Source organism: Oncorhynchus keta, chromosome 8 (assembly GCF_023373465.1).
Source record: "Oncorhynchus keta strain PuntledgeMale-10-30-2019 chromosome 8, Oket_V2, whole genome shotgun sequence".
NCBI classification, from domain to species: Eukaryota; Metazoa; Chordata; class Actinopteri; order Salmoniformes; family Salmonidae; genus Oncorhynchus; species Oncorhynchus keta.
The window spans coordinates 46,719,410-46,731,194 of NC_068428.1; positions in this window are offsets into that span (position 1 = coordinate 46,719,410).

Here is an 11,785-nt window from a genome sequence, read left to right on the forward strand (position 1 = left end):
GGCTACCTCCCTCCTCTAACCGCTAGGCTACCTCCCTCCTCTAACCGCTAGGCTACCTGCCTCCTCTAACCGCTAGGCTACCTCCCTCCTCTAACCGCTAGGCTACCTCCCTCCTCTAACCGCTAGGCTACCTCCCTCCTCTAACCGCTAGGCTACCTGCCTCCTCTAACCACTAGACTACCTCCCTCCTCTAACCGCTAGGCTACCTGCCTCCTCTAACCACTAGACTACCTGCATCCTCTAACCACTAGACTACCTCCCTCCTCTAACCACTAGGCTACCTGCCTCCTCTAACCACTAGGCTTCCTGCCTCCTAAATCAAGTCAGGTAAATATATATATCTATATATATATATATTTACCTGACTTGATTTACTCTTAAAATGCTCGATTTGGACTTGACTAGAAACTCGACCCGTTTTACTTGGGGCGTGATGGTTAATCTCAGCCAGGTTAGAGACACGTGATGGTTAATCTCAGCCAGGTTAGAGACACGTGATGGTTAATCTCAGACAGGTTACAGAGGGGCGTGATGGTTAATCTCAGTCAGGTTACAGAGGGGCGTGATGGTTAATCTCAGTCAGGTTACAGAGGGGCGTGATGGTTCATCTCAGTCAGGTTACAGAGGGGCGTGATGGTTCATCTCAGTCAGGTTACAGAGGGGCGTGATGGTTAATCTCAGCCAGGTTACAGAGGGGCGTGATGGTTAATCTCAGACAGGTTAGAGACACGTGATGGTTAATCTCAGCCAGGTTAGAGACACGTGATGGTTAATCTCAGCCAGGTTAGAGACACGTGATGGTTAATCTCAGACAGGTTAGAGACACGTGATGGTTAATCTCAGCCAGGTTAGAGACACGTGATGGTTAATCTCAGTCAGGTTACAGAGGGGCGTGATGGTTCATCTCAGTCAGGTTACAGAGGGGCGTGATGGTTAATCTCAGTCAGGTTACAGAGGGGCGTGATGGTTAATCTCAGTCAGGTTACAGAGGGGCGTGATGGTTCATCTCAGCCAGGTTACAGAGGGGCGTGATGGTTAATCTCAGTCAGGTTACAGAGGGGTGTGATGGTTAATCTCAGCCAGGTTACAGAGACACGTGATGGTTAATCTCAGCCAGGTTACAGAGGGGCGTGATGGTTAATCTCAGTCAGGTTACAGAGGGGCGTGATGGTTAATCTCAGTCAGGTTACAGAGGGGCGTGATGGTTAATCTCAGTCAGGTTACAGAGGGGCGTGATGGTTAATCTCAGACAGGTTACAGAGGGGCGTGATGGTTAATCTCAGTCAGGTTACAGAGGGGCGTGATGGTTAATCTCAGACAGGTTACAGAGGGGCGTGATGGTTAATCTCAGTCAGGTTACAGAGGGGCGTGATGGTTAATCTCAGTCAGGTTACAGAGGGGCGTGATGGTTAATCTCAGTCAGGTTACAGAGGGGCGTGATGGTTAATCTCAGTCAGGTTACAGAGGGGCGTGATGGTTAATCTCAGCCAGGTTACAGAGGGGCGTGATGGTTAATCTCAGTCAGGTTACAGAGGGGCGTGATGGTTAATCTCAGTCAGGTTACAGAGGGGCGATAAAAATGTAAATGAGGTACAGTTGAAGTAGGAAGTTGACATACACCTCAGTCAAATACATTTAAACTATTTTTTTCACAATTGCTGACATTTAATCCTTGCGATCATACACTGTTTACCCGGGGGCAGGGCTACCGACGTTAAGGCTAATCTGAAGATGGTGCTGGCTAAAGCTAAAACTGGCGAGTGTAGAGAGTATAGAGATATTGTTATCCACGTCGGCACCAACGATGTTAGGATGAAACAGTCAGAGATCACCAAGCGCAACATAGCTTCTGCGTGCATATCAGCTAGAAAGATGTGTCGGCATCGAGTAATTGTCTCTGGCCCCCTCCCAGTTAGGGGGAGTGATGAGCTCTACAGCAGAGTCTCACAACTCAATCGCTGGTTGAAAACTGTTTTCTGCCCCTCCCAAAAGATAGAATTTGTAGATAATTGGCCCTCTTTCTGGGACTCACCCACAAACAGGACCAAGCCTGACCTGCTGAGGAGTGACGGACTCCATCCTAGCTGGAGGGGTGCTCTCATCTTATCTGCCAACATAGACAGGGCTCTAACTCCTCTAGCTCCACAATGAAATAGGGTGCAGGCCAGGCAGCAGGCTATTAGCCAGCCTGCCAGCATAGTGGAGTCTGCCACTAGCATAGTCAGTGTAGTCAGCTCAGCTATCACCATTGAGACCGTGTCTGTGCCTCGACCTAGGTTGGGCAAAACTAAACATGGCGGTGTTCGCCTTAGCAATCTCACTAGGATAAAGACCACCTCCATTCCTGTCATTACTGAAAGAGATCATGATACCTCACATCTCAAAATAGGGCTACTTAATGTTAGATCCCTTACTTCAAAGGCAATTATAGTCAATTAACTAATCACTGATCATAATCTTGATGTGATTGGCCTGACTGAAACATGGCTTAAGCCTGATGAATTTACTGTGTTAAATGAGGCCTCACCTCCTGGCTACACTAGTGACCATATCCCCCGTGCATCCCGCAAAGGCGGAGGTGTTGCTAACATTTACGATAGCAAATTTCAATTTACAAAAAAAAAAAATGACGTTTTCGTCTTTTGAGCTTCTAGTCATGAAATCTATGCAGCCTACACAATCACTTTTTATAGCTACTGTTTACAGGCCTCCTGGGCCATATACAGCGTTTCTCACTGAGTTCCCTGAATTCCTATCAGACCTTGTAGTCATTGCAGATAATATTCTAATCTTTGGTGACTTTAATATTCACATGGAAAAGTCCACAGACCCACTCCAAAAGGCTTTTGGAGCCATCATCGACTCAGTGGGTTTTGTCCAACATGTCTCTGGACCCACTCACTGTCACAGTCATACGCTGGACCTAGTTTTGTCCCATGGAATAAATGTTGTGGATCTTAATGTTTTTCCTCATAATCCTGGACTATCGGACCACCATTTTATTACGTTTGCAATTGCAACAAATAATCTGCTCAGACCCCAACCAAGGAACATCAAAAGTCGTGCTATAAATTCACAGACAACACAAAGATTCCTTGATGCCCTTCCAGACTCCCTCTGCCTACCCAAGGACGCCAGAGGACAAAAATCCGTTAACCACCTAACTGAGGATCTCAATTTAACCTTGCGCAATACCCTAGATGCAGTTGCACCCCTAAAAACAAAAAAATGTCTCATAAGAAACTAGCTCCCTGGTACACAGAAAATACCCGAGCTCTGAAGCAAGCTTCCAGAAAATTGGAACGGAAATGGCGCCACACCAAACTGGAAGTCTTCCGACTAGCTTGGAAGGACGGTACCGTGCAGTACCGAAGAGCCCTTACTGCTGCTCGATCGTCCTATTTTTCTAACTTAATTGAGGAAAATAAGAACAATCCGAAATTCCTTTTTGATACTGTGGCAAAGCTAACTAAAAAGCAGCATTCCCCAAGAGAGGATGACTTTCACTTTAGCAGTGATAAATTCATGAACTTCTTTGAGGAAAAGATTATGATTATTAGAAAGCAAATTACGGACTCCTCTTTAAACCTGCGTATTCCTCCAAACCTCAGTTGTCCTGAGTCTGCACAACTCTGCCAGGACCTAGGATCAAGAGAGACGCTCAAGTGTTTTAGTACTATATCTCTTGACACAATGATGAAAATAATCATGGCCTCTAAACCTTCAAGCTGTATACTGGACCCTATTCCAACTAAACTACTGAAAGAGCTGCTTCCTGTGCTTGGCCCTCCTATGTTGAACATAATAAACGGCTCTCTATCCACTGGATGTGTACCAAACTCACTAAAAGTGGCAGTAATAAAGCCTCTCTTGAAAAAGCCAAACCTTGACCCAGAAAATATAAAAACTATCGGCCTATATCGAATCTTCCATTCCTCTCAAAGATTTTAGAGAAGGCTGTTGCGCAGCAACTCACTGCCTTCCTGAAGACAAACAATGTATACGAAATGCTTCAGTCTGGTTTTAGACCCCATCATAGCACTGAGACGGCACTTGTGAAGGTGGTAAATGACATTTTAATAGCATCGGACCGAGGCTCTGCATCTGTCCTCGTGCTCCTAGACCTTAGTGCTGCTTTTGATACCATCGATCACCACATTCTTTTGGAGAGATTGGAAACCCAAATTGGTCTACACGGACATGTTCTGGCCTGGTTTAGGTCTTATCTGTCGGAAAGATATCAGTTTGTCTCTGTGAATGGTTTGTCCTCTGACAAATCAACTGTACATTTCGGTGTTCCTCAAGGTTCTGTTTTAGGACCACTATTGTTTTCACTATATATTTTACCTCTTGGGGATGTTATTCGAAAACATAATGTAAACTTTCACTGCTATGCGGATGACACACAGCTGTACATTTCAATGAAACATGGTGAAGCCCCAAAATTGCCCTCGCTAGAAGCATGTGTTTCAGACATAAGGAAGTGGATGGCTGCAAACTTTCTACTATTAAACTCGGACAAAACAGAGATGCTTGTTCTAGGTCCCAAGAAACAAAGAGATCTTCTGTTGAATCTGACAATTAATCTTAATGGTTGTACAGTCGTCTCAAATAAAACTGTGAAGGACCTCGGCGTTACTCTGGACCCTGATCTCTCTTTTGAAGAACATATCAAGACCATTTCGAGGACAGCTTTTTTCCATCTACGTAACATTGCAAAAATCAGAAACTTTCTGTCCAAAAATGATGCAGAAAAATTAATCCATGCTTTTGTCACTTCTAGGTTAGACTACTGCAATGCTCTATTTTCCGGCTACCCGGATAAAGCACTAAATAAACTTCAGTTAGTGCTAAATACGGCTGCTAGAATCCTGACTAGAACCAAAAAATTTGATCATATTACTCCAGTGCTAGCCTCTCTACACTGGCTTACTGTCAAAGCAAGGGCTGATTTCAAGGTTTTACTGCTAACCTACAAAGCATTACATGGGCTTGCTCCTACCTACCTCTCTGATTTGGTCCTGCCGTACATACCTACACGTACGCTACGGTCACAAGACGCAGGCCTCCTAATTGTCCCTAGAATTTCTAAGCAAACAGCTGGAGGCAGGGCTTTCTCCTATAGAGCTCCATTTTTATGGAACGGTCTGCCTGCCCATGTCAGAGACGCAAACTCGGTCTCAACCTTTAAGTCTTTACTGAAGACTCATCTCTTCAGTGGGTCATATGATTGAGTGTAGTCTGGCCCAGGAGTGGGAAGGTGAACGGAAAGGCTCTGGAGCAACGAACCGCCCTTGCTGTCTCTGCCTGGCCGGTTCCCCTCTTTCCACTGGGATTCTCTGCCTCTAACCCTGTTACGGGGGCTGAGTCACTGGCTTGCTGGGGCTCTCTCGTGCCGTCCCTGGGGGGGTGCGTCACCTGGGTGGGTTGATTCACTGTTGTGGTCGGCCTGTCTGGGTTGCCCCCCTTGGGTTGTACCGTGGCGGAGATCTTTGTGGGCTATACTCGGCCTTGTCTCAGGATGGTAAGTTGGTGGTTGAAGATATCCCTCTAGTGGTGTGGGGGCTGTGCTTTGGCAAAGTGGGTGGGGTTATATCCTTCCTGTTTGGCCCTGTCCGGGGTGTCCTCGGATGGGGCCACAGTGTCTCCTGACCCCTCCTGTCTCAGCCTCCAGTATTTATGCTGCAGTAGTTTATGTGTCGGGGGCTAGGGTCAGTTTGTTATATCTGGAGTACTTCTCCTGTCCTATTCGGTGTCCTGTGTGAATCTAAGTGTGCGTTCTCTAATTCTCTCCTTCTCTCTTTCTTTCTCTCTCTCGGAGGACCTGAGCCCTAGGACCATGCCCCAGGACTACCTGACATGATGACTCCTTGCTGTCCCCAGTCCACCTGGCCATGCTGCTGCTCCAGTTTCAACTGGCCTGGGCCCTAGGACCATGTCCCAGGACTACCTGACATGAGGACTCCTTGCTGTCCCCAGTCCACCTGGCCATGCTCCTGCTCCAGTTTCAACTGTTCTGCCTTACTATTATTCAACCATGCTGGTCATTTATGAACATTTGAACATCTTGGCCACGTTCTGTTATAATCTCCACCCGGCACAGCCAGAAGAGGACTGGCCACCCCACATATGCTCTCTCTAATTCTCTCTTTCTTTCTCTCTCTCGGAGGACCTGAGCCCTAGGACCGTGCCCCAGGACTACCTGACACAATGCCCCAGTCCACCTGACTGTGCTGCTGCTCCAGTTTCAACTGTTCTGCCTTATTATTATTCGACCATGCTGGTCATTTATGAACATTTGAACATCTTGGTCATGTTCTGTTATAATCTCTACCCGGCACAGCCAGAAGAGGACTGGCCACCCCACATATGCTCTCTCTAATTCTCTCTTTCTTTCTCTCTCTCGGAGGACCTGAGCCCTAGGACCGTGCCCCAGGACTACCTGACACAATGCCCCAGTCCACCTGACTGTGCTGCTGCTCCAGTTTCAACTGTTCTGCCTTATTATTATTCGACCATGCTGGTCATTTATGAACATTTGAACATCTTGGTCATGTTCTGTTATAATCTCTACCCGGCACAGCCAGAAGAGGACTGGCCACCCCACATAGCCCGGTTCCTCTCTAGGTTTCTTCCTAGGTTTTGGCCTTTCTAGGGAGTTTTTCCTAGCCACCGTGCTTTTACACCTGCATTGTTTGCTGTTTGGGGTTTTAGGCTGGGTTTCTGTACAGCACTTTGAGATATCAGCTGATGTACGAAGGGCTATATAAATAAATTTGATTTGATTTGATTTAAAAATTCTCTATTTTAGGTCAGTTAGGATCACCACTTTATTTTAATAATGTGAAATGTCAGAATAATAGTAGAGGGAATTATTTATTTCAGGTTTTATTTCTTTCATCACATTCCCAGCGGGTCAGAAGTTTACATACACTCAATTAGTATTTGGTAGCATTGCCTTTAAAATAGTTTTAACTTGGGTCAAACGTTTCGGGTAGCCTTCCACAAGCTTCCCACAATAAATTGGGTGAATTTTTGCCCATTCCTCCGGACAGAGCTGGTGTAACTGAGTCAGGTTTGTAGGAGTGGCCATCACAAAGCCCTGACCTCAATCTTATAGAAAATGTGTTGGCAGAACTGAAAAGGCTTGTAACTGGACTTTGTGGACCTTAAGTAATTTTGCCACAACTTTGGAAGTATGCTTGGGGTCATTGTCCAATTAGAAGACCCATCTGATGTCTTGAGATGTTGCTTCCAATATATCCACATCATTTTTCTCTTTCATGAAGTCATCTATTTTGTGAAGTGCACCACTCCCTCCTGCAGCAAAGCACCCCCACAACATGATGCTGCCACCCCCGTGCTTCACGGATGGGATGGTGTTCTTCAGCTTCTTTTTTTAAAACGAGCGACTCTCCGGTGCGCCCCAGCAGCACTCCACTCCAGCTCCTCCTGCACTGAACCAGCCTACAATTGTTTTGACAAACTTTATTGATGCAGAAAAGACCAGACCACAAGTGTGTGCTTTTATATGTACGTGGCCAAGGAAACATTTCTGGTTGGTCTCAGGGAATGTAAAAACAGTGAGCAATTGATGGGAGTCACATTTATTTTATTTTTTACCTTTATTTAACTAGGCAAGTCAGTTAAGACCACATTCTTATTTTCAATGACAGCCTACCAGGGAACAGTGGGCTAACTGCCTTGTTCAGGGGCAGAACAGGTTTGTACTTTGCCAGCTCGGGGATTTGAACTTGCAACCTTCCGGCTGCTAGTCCAACGCTCTAACCACTTGGCTACGGTGTACATAACAGCATATGCGTTGAATGAGCAACTAATGAGCATGGCGAGCATCACAAGTTTGACAAAATTAACTTATACCTTTCATTCTAATACGGTTATTTACTTACTGTTGCAACTCTGTAGACAACAGGTGTAAATTATAGGCAATTAGCCAGACACCCCCAATAAAGGAGTGTTTCTGCAGGTGGTGACCACAGACCACTTCTCAGTTCCTATGCTTCCTGGCTGACGTTTTGGTCACTTTTGAATGGTGGCGGTGCTTTCACTCTAGTGGTAGCATGAGACGGAGTCTTACAACCCACACAAGTGGCTCAGGTAGTGCAGCTCATCCAGGATGGCACATCAATGCGAGCTGTGGCAAGAAGGTTTGCTGTGTCTGTCCACGCTTTTTTTTTTTTGTAAGTAGTTATTCCTAACTGTCCTCTCCAAGTTCAGCTTCAGTGTATAACGCGTTCACGTTGGAACTAAGAAACTCTGAAAATGTCTGACTTGAACGTGGCACGTGAAAAAACTACAACCGGTTAGTTATTCGAGTTTCCTACTTCCAACTAGCACTTGAACAGGGCTTAAGGATTTGAGAAATGTGATTGGTTGACGATAGACCAATATCATAAGCCTATGTCTCGCCTTGATCAGATCTCAACAACGATTGGAGAAGTGTTTAACATCCCCCAGAATAACATCCTGATGACACACTGGACAGTTTATGAGGTACAGCCATCCTAGTACCGGGCCGGACCCCCCTCCCAGAACAGCCTCCAGAACAGCCCTGAATTCTTCAAGTGATTCAAGGATTCTACAAGTTGTAAACGCACTACATGGATTTTGGTTCTTGCCGACGCGATACCATCACACAGGTGCTTTCAGATTGGATGGACCTACACCACCGTCTCCAGCTTGTACCGTTGACACCGGGCAGGATGGGTCCATGCTGACGCTACACCACCAGTCTGTACCGTTGACACCAGGCAGGATGGGTCCATGCTGACGCTACACCACCAGTCTGTACCGTTGACACCGGGCAGGATGGGTCCATGCTGACGCTACACCACCAGTCTGTACCGTTGACACCAGGCAGGATGGGTCCATGCTGACGCTACACCACCAGTCTGTACCGTTGACACCAGGCAGGATGGGTCCATGCTGACGCTACACCACCAGTCTGTACCGTTGACACCAGGCAGGATGGGGCCATGGACTCATGCTGTTTACACCAAATCCTGACTCTGCCATCAGCGTGACGCAACAGGAACTGGGATTCGTTGGGCCAGGGAATGTTTTTCCAGTCCTCAGTTGTCCAGTGTCGGTGATGGCGTTGCCCACCGGAGCTCCGACTTGTTTTTAGCTGACAGGAGTGGAACCCGGTGTGGTCGTTTGCTTCAATAGTCCATCCGTGACGAGGACAGACGAGTTGTGAGAGTTGTGTAAGATGCCCTTCCGCACACCACTGTTGTACTGGGCCGTTATCTGCCATTCCCCCTCTCATCAAGGACGGCCATGTCTGAGATACTGGAAACGGCGTGCCTGGCACCGACGATCATACCGCAGTCGGTCACTGGTTTTGCCCATTCTAACGTTCAATGGAACAGTAACTGAATGCCTCGATGCCCGTCTGCCTGCTTTATATAGCAAGACACGGCCCCGTGACTCACTAGCTGTTGGAGTGATCCATTTTGGTGAACGGGTTAGTGTACCTAGTAAAGTGTTTCGGTGTAAAGTACTTAAGTAAAAAATACTTTGAAGTACTACTTAAGTAGTTTTTGGGGGGTTTCTGTACTTTTACTTCACTACATTCCAAAAGAAAATATGGTCGAATTCACGAGCTTATCAAGAGAATATCCCTGGTCATCCCTACTGACTCTGATCTGGAGGACTCACTAAACAGAGAACATCCCTGGTCATCCCTACTGCCTCTGATCTGGTGGACTCACTAAACAGAGAACATCCCTGGTCATCCCTACTGCCTCTGATCTGGAGGACTCACTAAACAGAGAACATCCCTGGTCATCCCTACTGCCTCTGATCTGGAGGACTCACTAAACAGAGAACATCCCTGGTCAACCCTACTGTCTCTGACCTGGCGGACTCACGAAACACAAATGCTCTGTTTATAAATGATGTCAGAGAGATAGCGATAATCATTCAATCAAAAATACAAAAATATAAAATTGTGCCGTCTGGTTTGCTTAATATAAGGAATTTGAAGTATATTTAAAACCAAATACTTTTATTCAAGAGGTATTTGGCTGGGTGACTTTCACTTGAGACATTTTCTATCTTTTACTCAAGTATGACAACTGGGTACTTTTTCCACCACTGATAAACCATCCGGTGAGTGTATATATCTTCATAAGCACAATGTGACGAGTTGGAAAGTCTAACTGAAATACAGGACAACCCCCCCCCCAAAAAAAAAAAATTAGTGGTGTTTGAATTTGATAAAATGCAGGACATTTATTGTTTGGTTGTAGGATGTGGGGCAAAGGGCCAACATGCAGGACTGTCTCGCACAATCTGGGACAATGGTGGTCACCCCTTCAACTGATTTAATAAACAGCTGAGGGATGGAGGCTGGAGAAATGTTACACACACACACCTCTCAAAAAAAGCTCATGGGGCATTTATAAATTATATTCTTCAAGAATCAATGGGTATACAGTACCAAAATGTAACAACCACAGATGGTCTATTTAAGGTGCCAGTATGGCTGTCAAGTTGATGACTGCTTATTGTTTAAAATCAAACTGAAAATCAACTTTTACAACCCTAACGGCTAGATGATTACAGGTAGATGATTACAGGTAGATGATTACGGCTAGATGATTACAGGTAGATGATTACGGCTAGATGATTACGGGTAGATGATTACAGGTAGATGATTACTGGTAGATGATTACTGGTAGATGATTACAGGTAGATGATTACGGCTAGATGATTACAGGTAGATGATTACTGGTAGATGATTACAGGTAGATGATTACAGGTAGATGATTACTGGTAGATGATTACTGGTAGATGATTACAGGTAGATGATTACGGCTAGATGATTACAGGTATATGATTACAGGTAGATGATTACGGGTAGATGATTACAGGTAGATGATTACAGGTAGATGATTACAGGTAGATGATTACTGTAGATGATTACAGGTAGATGATTACAGGTAGATGATTACGGCTAGATGATTACAGGTAGATGATTACGGCTAGATGATTACGGGTAGATGATTACAGGTAGATGATTACAGGTAGATGATTACTGGTAGATGATTACAGGTAGATGATTACGGGTAGATGATTACAGGTAGATGATTACTGGTAGATGATTACAGGTAGATGATTACAGGTAGATGATTACTGGTAGATGATTACTGGTAGATGATTACAGGTAGATGATTACGGGTAGATGATTACGGGTAGATGATTACAGGTAGATGATTACTGGTAGATGGTTACGGCTAGATGATTACAGGTAGATGATTACAGGTATATGATTACAGGTAGATGGTTACGGCTAGATGATTACAGGTAGATGATTACAGGTATATGATTACAGGTAGATGGTTACGGCTAGATGATTACAGGTAGATGATTACAGGTATATGATTACAGGTAGATGGTTACGGCTAGATGATTACAGGTAGATGATTACAGGTAGATGATTACTGGTAGATGATTACAGGTAGATGATTACTGGTAGATGATTACAGGTAGATGATTATGGGTAGATGATTACAGGTAGATGATTACGGCTAGATGATTACAGGTAGATGATTACAGGTAGATGATTACAGGTAGATGATTACTGGTAGATGATTACGGGTAGATGATTACAGGTAGATGATTACTGGTAGATGGTTACGGCTAGATGATTACAGCTAGATGATTACAGGTAGATGATTACAGGTAGATGATTACAGGTAGATGATTACTGGTAGATGGTTACGGCTAGATGATTACAGGTAGATGATTACAGGTATAT